The 12135-nt window shown below is 44.8% G+C and overlaps 1 long non-coding RNA gene across 1 annotated transcript; it reads left to right on the top strand.

The window, feature by feature from the left end:
• The first annotated feature begins 10495 nt into the window (after positions 1 to 10495).
• LOC143114219 (uncharacterized) lies at positions 10496 to 11730 on the top strand. The gene is made up of 2 exons (XR_012984869.1): positions 10496 to 10850; positions 11579 to 11730. It is a non-coding gene; the product is annotated as an uncharacterized LOC143114219 (long non-coding RNA).
• Positions 11731 to 12135: the final 405 nt, after the last annotated feature.

The following is a 12135-nucleotide window of genomic DNA, read 5'->3' as shown; positions in this document are numbered from 1 at the left end:
CTGTCACCAGTGGACCTTTCCCTTCAGAAAACATCACATCTGTCAGACCTGTCCCCCAGCCCCACTGCTGAAACCAGATCCACTGAACTGGAGCCAGAACCAGTGCAGAAGGACTCCCAATCACCTGAACTAGAGCCAGAGCAGGAGTCGTGAGTCTGACACAGTCATCCACATGTCTAATAATGTATGCAAAAAGAAGAAAAATCATTTAAATTCTGTTATATTTGTGAAGTGTGCTACTATGTGTTATAGGTATCAAAAATGCATGGAGTGGCAATGACAGCCATGTACTATTATCAAAGGTTGGTCCATATAAAATATTTTATAAGGACATACAACAGCTGGGCCCAGGAAGGAGTTGGAGAGTGAGGTGCGCATATCTTTGATTCTCATAACGCGTTTACCTGCTAAATGTATTCCTGTTTTTTCATGTTATGACCATGCTTAATATTGATGTAGGCCATAAATGCATGTCTCAGAGTAATGATGGGGAGGCATCACAATAAGAGGTCCATGAAGATTGCCTACCATATGGACACTTTTTGTCAGACACCAAACAGGATGAGGACCACAAAAGCGTCACGTTAGAAAGTTTATTTAAGGGTTGGGGGTTACGGGGGTTTCGGGAGTTCCAAGAGCCTGCGTGTGTGTGTGTGTGTGTTCCCCCAGTAGCCGAGCAGCGATGGCAGGAGCTGGATGATCCGGGAAGTCCTGGGGGAAACACACACACAACAGCAATTGAAACGAAGCAGCAGTACAGTCAAGGGCTAGGCGGTATTCGTAGAAGAGAGACGGAAGGCAGGTCAAGATTACCGGAGCTGGAGAGCAAAGAAGTAGTCGAGTGGGTCCGGGTTCACAGGCAAAGAGTCAGAGGCGTTTTCCAAGACAGGCAGGTAACTGGTGCTGGTTTGCAGACGGTCTGACAAGTGTGGACTGAAAAACAAGGCTTTATATACAGGGCATGATGAGTGGTGAATGCAGTGCAGCTGGTAGGTTAACAAGGGTGAGGCAGAGCAGAGCAGAGCAGAGACAGGTGAAGGTGATTAGGCAGAGCGGAGAGTAGAGTGGAGCAGAGTAGGAACAGGTGGAGGTAATCAGACAGTAGAGAAAGAGAGCAGGCAGCCAAGTGGCACAGAATGGGATTCAATCAGCGTGTGTTACCAGGCAGAGAGAGAGCTCATGACACTTTTGCCATTTACAGCCATGTGGCAGAAAAAAAATCTAAAACTGAAGGTGTGCTAAATGCAATGTTGGTTGTGGTGGTGATGGTGGTGGTGGAGTGGTGAGGGATCTGGGATTCAAACCAGAACACTCAGGGTGTTGATTTCACTTCTTAGGGGCTGCAACTGTAAGGCACTTACTTGATCCAAGTTTTTTGCATAATAAGGTTAACTGCATTACCAATAATGGTCAATTCTTTTCAGCAAGGTCCTTGTTACAAATGTGTGATTTCTTATTTTTTGTCAGCTGGATCCAACCATGTACAACATCATATTAGGCATAGTAAATAGGCTTGTTCGACTTCGGCTGAGTCTGACTTGGTCTGGCTTTCTACGTAAACGTGATCTTCAGAGGCTAGCCGGGAGGAGCTACAACAGAGGGCAGCTCATCCCGGACAGACAGGCTACAGTCTGCCTGACGTGACTCGCGGGAGATATCGCGGAATGTTGTTTGCAATAAACACAGCAGAACTTTCATTCTTACTCATTAAAATGAGCATGATGACTGACGAAATAAATTCTTATGATGTAGTTTAAATAAACCACTGTTGTCATACAGTTAACAGGCCTGCATTGTAGCACATAAATTCAATATCAAGTGTTTCCCCTATATGTGTGTCTATCTATTTGGCCAACAGCAGAAAATAACAGAATATCCAAACGTTTTCAGTAGGCTAGCCTACCATTGTTGAAGAAATCACGTATAAGAAGGTATCCCTTCGATTTCTGTTTATTTTCGCATATTCCAACATAAGGAAGCAGCATGAGACTCCCGTCAAAATCGTCACGAGGACATTCCTCCCAAATGGCCCTATCACGTCTTTGAACTGACGTCATGAGGGCGTGTTTCAGCTCGTGCAGCTCGTGGAAGGCAACTGCAAGATCTGTCTGCAGGCTAAGACTCCCACAATAGGCTTGTTTGACTTCGGCTGAGTCTGACTTGGTCTGGCTTACTACGTAAACGTGATCTTCAGAGCCTAGCCGGGAGGAGCTACAACAGAGGGCAGCTCATCCCGGACAGAAAGGCTACAGTCTGCCTGACGTGACTCGCGGGAGACATCGCGGGAGATATCGCGGAATGTTGTTTGCAATAAACACAGCAGAACTTTCATTCTTACTCATTAAAATGAGCATGATGACTGACAAAATAAATTCTTATAAGGCAACTGCAAGATCTGTCTGCAGGCTAAGACTCCCGCGATATTTTAAGGCCATGTGACATGGTGTCACGGTGGTAAGTCCCTCCCCGGCTGACAGAAGTCGGACAGAATTTCTAACCAGTATGCATTGCGTCCATCCCAGTATGCATTGTGTTCAACCCAGCATGCATCACATCAAGTCAGATCTGCCGCAAGTCGAACTCCCCTAATATTTTAAGGCCATGTGACATGGTGTCACGGTGGTAAGTCCCTCCCCGGCTGACAGAAGTCGGACAGAATTTCTAACCAGCAAGCATTGCGTCCATCCCAGTATGCATTGTGTTCAACCCAGCATGCATCACATCAAGTCAGATCTGCACAGATCTGCCGCAAGTCGAACTCGCCTATTGCCTCACCCACTGCAGCGTGACACCACATCCTGTGGAGTGTTCGCTTTAAAAGTGTGTGACAGCAAATACATATCACATATTTCGATATCATAAAGTGGGTGATGTGTGCATTTGGGTTTATTTTGTTACATTTTCAGTTTGCAGAACACAATGTTGTTTTCTGCCAACAAACATAAAATTGACGAAATAAGAAAGGAAGTTGCTGAATACATACTCTTGTCATTCCGGTAGGCCTATCACTTTTTATAACTTGAGGTGTGTGTTGATGTGTGCTTTTTATGTGCATCTCAAATGTCCATTGCATGGCAAATTCATAGATGACAAAAATATATAAGAAGACCCAGCAGGGTTGAAACATTGCCTTTGTACATTAAATATGGGAGTCTAAAGCAGTGTTGCAGACATTATATTTTTTTTTTCACTGGAGTATGTTTTTTGTCCTGCACCTGCCAGAAGGAAGGATGTGCACACAATAACTTTCTTTTTTAAATTCATAGATGACCTAAGCAACCTGTGTCACTACTGTGGGGAGGCAGACACCTTTGATGATTCTGAAGAAGTTGTCTGGGTAAGTACTGTAGCCTAGCCTACTGGATATTGTTGGGTTGGTGTTTACATGGATTAGTAACCAGGACTGCTATTTCTTTAAAATTGTGTATTTTTGTTTTTGTTTCAGATATCCTGTGATTCCTGTGACAGATGGTTTCACGTAGGATGTGTGGGAAATCCCTCAGTGGAGAACCAATATTCATTCTATGCATGTGCTTATTATTAACAATAAATTATGTGTGTGCTAGCATTTATGGAGAATGTTTTTTTTCCCTCCCCAGTCAGTATGTTTTGTGCAAATATTGCGAAAGCAGAATATAAAAAGCATTGTCCTTTCATTACTTTCATAAAATTTTATTAGTCAAGCATTGTTTGTTCAGGGGAAATTAAACATAACAAACGAATATACATAACACAATGTCTAGTTGTATAGCCTATACATTTGCAATCACAGTGGTTTAGAAAAATAACATTACAAAAAATAGCACAGCCCAGTGAAACAATGTTTTCAAATTCCAGCAGAACGAAAGAAAATACAGTTTGAAACATTTCGCTTGCTGTATATCCAGTTGTGTTTTGACTTACGTTACTTCTGTGAGTATGTAGGGTAACCTAGCAATTACGCAAGACTTTTGAATGAATTTGGTTGCAGCGGTGTGCAGACTTGGCCTTTTTTCCTGAATAGTTTGTGTATCGTTCGTTTTTCAATATAAAACCAAAAAGGTTACGTCTACGTTTTCAAACCAAAATGAAAAAAATGGATGTTGTTTTCCGACTTTGTAGGCCACTCAATTCATTTATTATTTATTTATTTAAATAAACTCCTGGTGTACCTACAAACTTTCCAATGCCTCATTTTATGAGTAAAGAACATACTATAGAAGTTTCATATCATTCAGGGCATTATTAGTGGGGTAATTTACGAGATAAAAGTTGGTTCCATTACGCCTGCAGAAACTCATTAGTTTCTGACAGCGCTACTCGACCAGGGTTCGACCAAGGGAAAACAGGTTCTGGGAGGGTGTTTGGCTCGGGGTCATGGACCCTAGGGTGAAATTACTCCGAACCATCGCTTTAGGTATAGTTCATTTTGACTGACATGACATAAGCAAATGATAATGTTATAAAACAGCAGAGAATTGTACGAAAGCAACTGATACATGTCCAAAAGTATTTGCAATTTGTTCAGAGGAAGGAGAAATTGCTACTATGATGTGCACAAATGACTAAATGTTGTGGAGGTTGAATTATTAGTTATGAGAATTTTCATTCTGATCTGAGAAAAGCACGAAAAGAACTCAAAGGTCCTCCTAGACCCCGGGTGAGCGGTGAGATTGGATGAGTGACCCCACTGGAGAACTTTGGACCGTACCCGAAGTGGAACATAGAGCAGGCCAGGAGGACCAGTCCCGGGGTCCGGTTCTTGACGCTGAGCCCGCCTCACTTCCTCCTCCACACCCCAGCGGACTGGAGCAACGATTCGGGAGGCCGGGATGATTGTGGCGACCTCTCTCTCCTTCTCAAGGGTGGAGAACAGCCTTGACAGAGCATCCAGCTTGGTGTTTTTTGAGCCTGGGCGGTAAGAGAGAGTAAAGTCAATGCGGCTGAAGAACAAGGCCCACCGGGCTTGCCGAGGGTTCAGACGCTTGGCTTGCTTGAGGTACTCAAGGTTTATACAAGAAACGGATGCTGGGCTCCCTCCAGCCAGTGTCTCCACTCATCCAGAGCCATCTTCACTGCCAGCAGCTCTCGATCACCCACATCATAGCGGGATTCAGTGGGGCTCAGGCGACGTGAAAAGTAAGCACAAGGGTGCAGTTTGCCATTGGACCGCTGGGAGAGGACTGCCCCAACGCCAACATTTGACGCATCCACCTCCACCACGAATGGCAATGATGGGTCAGGAAGTACCAGGATCGGTGCAGAGGAAAAGCGGAGTTTGAGGTTCTTAAAAGCTTTCTCAGCCTCAGGCGTCCAGAGAAAAGGTGCCCCAGTCTTCCTTGTTAGCGCTGAGATTGGTGCCGCCACTGTACTGAAGTCTCGAATGAACTTCCGGTAAAAATTTGCAAACCCCAGGAATTGTTGGACCTCTTTGATGGACTTAAGTGTAGGCCAATCTTGTACTGCTTTGGTTTTGCTTGGGTCCATTTGAATCTGTCCTTTCCCCAGTATGAATCCAAGGAAAGAGGTCTCGGAAACGTGGAATTCACACTTAGGTGCCTTGACGAGAACGCTCCGCACATGATGATGGTGTTCTTGTAGTGACTTAGAAAAAATCAAAATATCGTCAAGGTAAACAAAAACAAAGCGATTTATCATGTCCCTGAGTACGTCATTTATGAGTGCCTGGAAGACAGCTGGAGCATTGGTTAGTCCAAACGGCATGACTTGGTATTCATAATGTCCAGATGGTGTATTGAAGGCTGTTTTCCACTCATCACCTTGTCTGATGCGAATCAGGTGGTAGGCGTTTCGCAGATCCAATTTGGAAAAGACAGTGGCCCCCTGTAGCAGATCATAGGCAGTGGACATCAGTGGTAGTGGGTAGTGATTTCGGATGGTGACTTTGTTCAGACCATTGTAATCAATACAGGGGCGTAGGCCGCTGTCTTTCTTGCCAACGAAGAAAAATCCTGCTCCAGCAGGCGAAGTGGATGGCCGGATGAATCCAGAGGCCAGGGCGTCATTAATGTATTCCTCCATAGCTTTGTGCTCAGGCAGAGAGAGGGAAAAGATTCGACCACGGGGTGGAGTAGTGCCAGGAAGAAGGTCGATTGCACAGTCATAATGTTGATGTGGAGGTAGAGAAGCTGCTCTGCTCTTACTGAAGACCTCTTTCAAATCTCAGTACTCAGAGGGAACTTGAGACAACTCGGCAGGGTCCAGGGGCTCGGTAGGAATCACTGGAGGATTTGCAAAGAGGCAGGTAGCATGGCAAGAAGGTCCCCATTCAAGAACGCAGCCGGTTACCCAATCAATGTGAGGGTTATGATGGGTTAGCCAAGGACTGCCCAGGATCACAGGGAACTCAGGTGAATGGATGAGATGCAGGGAAATCTCTTCTGGATGGGCTTCAGACTGTAGACGAAGAGGGGCAGTTGATCAAGTGACTTTGCCATCACCCAGGGCCTGGCCATCCAGAGCAGTCACGGAGAGGGGCACTTTCAGAGGAATGAGTGGGATCTTGAGTTTAGGGCAAAATTGACGTCCATAAAATTCCCAGCAGCGCCTGAGTCCACCAATGCCTGGCAGGTATGAGTGCCTTCACCCCAGGAGATGGAAACCGGAAGGTAGACTCCTTGGCCAGGAAACTCGGGAGACAGGGTAGCTCCCGTCACAACCCTCCCTCGGCTGGACGGGAAAGTCCTTTTCCCGAGAGCTCTGGGCAGGAGGCTCTGAAGTGTCCACCCTTTCCGCAGTAGATGCAGCACTTCTCCCTCCAACGGCGCTCCTTCTCAGCTGCTGACAATCGGGTGCGTCCGATTTGCATAGGCTCGGTTGGATCGGGGTTCTGTGAAGTAGAGCTCGGGAACCAGGGTTGAACAGCTGCATCGGGGTTTTTGCAGGAGGATGTCACATCACGTTGACGTTCTCTGAGCCGATTGTAGAGTGGCATGCAAAATCAAGGACTCCAGGTTGGAGGGGCACCCCACAGAGGCCAGGCCATCTTTGACACGATCTGACAGACCATGATGGAAGGCAGACACCAGTGCAGGCTCATTCCATTCACTTACGGCAGCCAGGGTCCGGAAGGAGATGGCATAGTCAGCAACACTGCTCTTGCCCTGCTGGATGTACATGAGTCGTTTGGCTGCCTCAGTACTAGCAACGGACTGTTCAAAGACTCGAAGCATTTCTTCAGTGAATCTCTCGAAGTCGGAGCACTCGGGGCCCTGTCGCTGCCAGATGGAGGTTGCCCACGCTCTGCCCAGCAGTGTTATTACATAGGCTATTCTGGCCCTGTCTGAGGGATAGGTGGTAGGTTGCAGTTCAAAGGTGAGCTGGCACTGAGTAATGAAGTCCCGGCACTCACCCTGCTTGCCATCGTACCGTTGTGGAGCTGGGAGCCGTGGTTCTGGATTCGGTGAAGGGTGGCGTTGGGGGTCCGCACCTCGAACAGCTTGAGCTTGAGAGGGGGTGGCTTGAACTTGAGTGGCAGAAGCTGGTTGACTTGGAGGAGGCGTTGTGGTCAATTGTAGAAGAGTGGTCGCTATCTGTTGCAGCATCTCATCATGACGTGCCAAGGCCTGTTGCTGGTTGGTCAGTGCCTGGCCGTGTGTGTCCATGGTTGCTCCGAAGCTGGAAAGCGTGGCCATCAACTTTTCATAGTCCGATACTGGTCCAGGCTGAAGAACCCCTGCTGGGTCTGACATGACTGAGACTTTCTATTAGAACCGACCCGGGGATTGAACCCGGGGCGCTGGCTAGGCAGGCAGGAGTGCTAACCACTGTGCTACGGTCCAGGTAGAGATTAGACTCAAATGCAAAGGTTCAAATCAAAAAGTGTTGTCTTGTTTATTCCACAAAAAGCTCAGAAGCAGAGTCCATAAATCAGTTCAGCAAAAAGGAGGAAAAACAGAAAATCCAAAATTAGAAAAATTGCTTGGCAACAAAAGGCACTTCCGAAATCAGAGATCAAAAAATAAGAGCAGCAAAGTCCATGAACACAAAAGGTTTTAGTCTTAGCTAGACAAAGAATTCAAAAGAGCTCACCAGGGACGTGTGGAGTTGACAAAGTCTCAGTGGCCAACAAACAGAAAACCGGAACTTAAATACAAGTACTAATTGGTCACATGACAAACTCATTAACAACAGGTGGTGAGAAACAAAAATGGAGGGAAAACACAAAGGAAAGGCGTGGCCCAGAGCACATGGCAAACCAAAACACAAGATCAAGCACCTGTCACATAAAGACAGCCGAAACCAAAACAAACAAGACAGGTAAGTGCTCAAAAGTGACCCCTGGAGGCCAAAAGAGACAGAGCACCCTAACAGAACAGTCCTTATACGTCCTGTGGCATCCTTTATCTTATACACGTGAAAATGAGGGTTTGATCCAATGACTGTGTAGATCCCATCCTCCCACTTGTCCGCCAACTTTCTCTTCCCTCTTTCTCCCTTATTTGCTACTAGAACACGATCTCCCAAAGACAGGTAAGTGCCTTTGACTCGTTTGTTGTATTGCTGAGTCTGATGTTCGGCAGAGGAGTGTTTCTGTGCAATTTCCATAGCACTTTTTAGGCCAGAGAGCCTAAAAGAGAGACTTTGCATAAGTGTCATAGTTGACGACTCCAGGGTCATTCAGAACTGGCTTAAACATGATGTCTACTGGCAATCTAGGGATGCGCCCAAACATAAAAAAGGGGCGTAACCCGTAGTTTCATGGACAGTAGCATTGAATGCAAATGTGAGTGTTTGAATTTGCTGGGGCCATTGATGTTTTTCCTTGAGAGTCAGAGTACGAAGCATACTACCCAAAGTACGATTAAATCGTTCTGTAGCACCGTTTCCCATTGGGTGATAGGCTGTCGTACGTGATTTTGCAACACCTGCTAGACGTAGGAGCTCTGCTATCAGATTGCTCTCAAAATTTGTGCCCTGATCAGAATGTATTCTCTCTGGGAAACCGTAAACACAAAATACATTGTCCCACAGTTTCTTGGCGACTTGTTTGGCTGTCTGATTAACACAGAGGAAAGCGTGAGCAAGCTTTGTGAAGTGGTCGGTTACCACCAGAATGTCCACTGAGCGTTGTTTACTATCCTCTGCGGACCAGAAGTCCATACATACAAGTTCCATCGGAAATGAGCTCTTGATACTTTCTAAAGACGCACGAGCAGCAGGGTCTGGGGACTTTGCGACCACACATCTCTGGCAACATCGAACATATCCTCTAATGTCGCTCTCCATATTAAACCAATAGAAGCGCTGTTTTGCAAGCGATAGAGTTCGGTCCTGTCCCTGATGACCTGCAAGATCATGAAGGCCTGTTAAAGGAACACGCCACCCAAAATCAGTAGTAATATATGTTCTTACCTTAACTTTCACGAATTGAGTCGTACCTCTCCCGCGTCGGTATGTGCACTCAAACGCTCTGGCACACGGCGCGAATGTGTTAGCATGTTGCTATGCAAGCGGGCTCTGCCGTGGCCGTAGAGAGAGTAAGATGCCATTAATCAAACACATCCACATTTTCGCTACTTAAATACAGTTGCACAAGTAGTTGATTAAAAATGTTAGGGCACACAACATGAAACGTGACGATTTTCCAAGCGAATAAACAGGAGAACTACAATGTCTGGCGCAATAGCACTTGGGAGTACTTCGACCTAGGTAGTAATATTAATTAACACCTAATTGTAGATCCTATCCACCACAGAGTTTAGAATCCATGCTTGATCGACCCCTCAGCCTCCCACTCCCCTCTGAGCGAGAGAGAGGCACACACAGATGCGCTGATGGGCTATATTATAACATTGCTGTGTTTATAATGTATATGGGATGTTTTTAATGTAGCCTATATGGGATCCCAGATAGCAAGCATAGTCGGCCCGATTCTGGCTGAGTGCTGGCAATGTCGGCTGAGGTCCGTGTCGGTTGAAGCACAGTAAACACAGTCGGCCCGATCCTGGCTGAGTGCTGCCACTGTCGGCGGAGTTTCAAGTCGGCTGAGGCACTTTCCCCTTGAATGGGCCGACACTGACAAGCAGTAGTTGGGCTGGTTACTGTGTTTCTTATTTGGCCCGATTGTGGTTGGACGGGCTACTGCCAGTGTTCGAAGCAATTTCGGCAGACGGATGTCATACAGTGTGTGGCCCGATACTTCAGGAACGAGCACTGATCAGTATCACGGCTGTTGGCGGCAAAAATTAAACATTTAGCGACAGACGGACACTAAACGTACATGGCCCAATTCTGTAAAGTGACTGTCGGCCCATTACCTGTGGAAGAGCCATAAGCAAAGCAACCGTTCAGTTTGAAACCAGGGCGGCGCGAAACTGTCTCGTTTTGGACACTGGCTGTGGTAAGTAACATAACTTTACATTTACCTGTTATTGCATGTAAATTACTATGAGTGTACATATTATCGCAGCAGATATATTTCAAGCAACTAGCATAACAAGAATGGGTGTTTCAAGCTAACCTCCTGATTGACGATGACGAACAATGAAGCTACCCAGATAGCAAGGTGACATTGATATGATGTTGATTTTCCATCCAAATCATCATTTTGGTTGAGATTGAAATCTCAATGGTAAATAGACATTGAATCAGCATTACAATCCTGACAAAAACCCGACAGTGCATGAATATCGATAAGAGAGATATCGAAACAACATTGGTTTATAGTTTATGTTGCCATAATCGATAGAGCATCGATACATAGTTCACTAAAAGATATTGAAAAGTCATGGATTTGTGGTTGACCGCGCGACGACGTTTGAACTGTCCAGCAGGAGATCATTTTCAGCAACAGTTCAGTCAGACCAACCGGGTGTTCAGCTCGCTGTCAAGTTCACTCCTCCTTAATGGTAAGCAAGCATTTATTTATCAAACGATAATGTTTTATTGTAAAAGTGTACTACATTAAATTCGGTCATGTTTACAGTCTATGTACATCATACTGTCTGACTTAAAAACTCATTCAAATGCTAGGCTGGCTAAATTTACTTGCTGTTGTCAAATTAATGTTTAGGCTAACTTACGTTATGGCAGTTCATCATAATGTTAGGTTAACGTTACTCGGCAGTCTGATTTATAATTAGGTCCAACTTTTGTTGTCAGTAAGTTACAGTTTATTACTCATGATAATAAAATATGAAGTAGTACTAGGCCTACTGGTAACGTTAGCTTCTAGGCTACTGTCAAAATTATAGGCTGAAGATGTGCTGCTGGTTAACGTGGAGATTTAGCTCCTGGTGATCATATTTTTGTGAGTTTAATAGGCTAACTTTAGCAATACTGATATAAGTTAACTTTAAGTCATATCTGACTAGACTGCTATCATTAACCGTTCATTGGGCAGCAAAATTGTTCGTGCTGCTAGCAAACACGACATGTTCAATGAGCTTACCCAGCTTGCGAAACTGAATTATTCTAACACTATCTTCAGCCTGGCATTTTGACAGCAAACTCAACAAACATAGAATATATATTCTATGATTATTCTAAAGTTTCAATTATAAGTAGCCTTCAGTTTCAGTTGAACATAGCCTATTTATCTAACACTGTCTATCTCTTTTTCTTCTGTTTCTGTTAGGTGCCACTTCACTCTGCTACTGGATGGTGGAGGGCTGACTGCGAACGGTTGGTCTATGAATGCTATACTGAATGGATGGCAGGGAAGCACAACACACGTGAATTTCTAAATGAAGAAGAGTTAATAAATGCACTTGATTTTCAAACTGATAAGTTGTCAATGGTTATTTATGCACGATTGTGTAGCCTAAACCAGCCATACTAGGCCTAGTGAAATTTATCCTGGCTGTATATAAAGCAGGATGTGAATTTCCCAATATTTTTCCAAATTAAAAGTGGTTTACTGAGGTTTAATATCAATTGAAATACCATTGAAATCACATTGATCTTTAGTTTGGTTGTAATTTCAACGTTGTTTCAATATTCATTTTAATTGAAATACCATTGGAATTCCGTTGATCTGTAGTTGGAATTTCAACATTGCTTCAATATTAATAGAGGGTGCAAAATGTTATATGATCAATGTTGAAGTGCGACGTTGACTCAATGATTTTAACGTTGACAAAATAATGTTGATTTAACATAGATTCAATGAGTAATTGCTATCTGGGTAGCGGT

The sequence above is a fragment of the Alosa pseudoharengus genome, unplaced genomic scaffold (assembly GCF_046254945.1).
Source record: "Alosa pseudoharengus isolate Yale_2024_CS ecotype anadromous, Long Island Sound unplaced genomic scaffold, YU_APseudo_1.1 YU_APseudo_1.1_scf_11, whole genome shotgun sequence".
Taxonomy (NCBI): domain Eukaryota; kingdom Metazoa; phylum Chordata; class Actinopteri; order Clupeiformes; family Clupeidae; genus Alosa; species Alosa pseudoharengus.
Note: the sequence above shows the minus strand (reverse complement) of the source record. Positions and strands in the feature narration are given on the sequence as shown.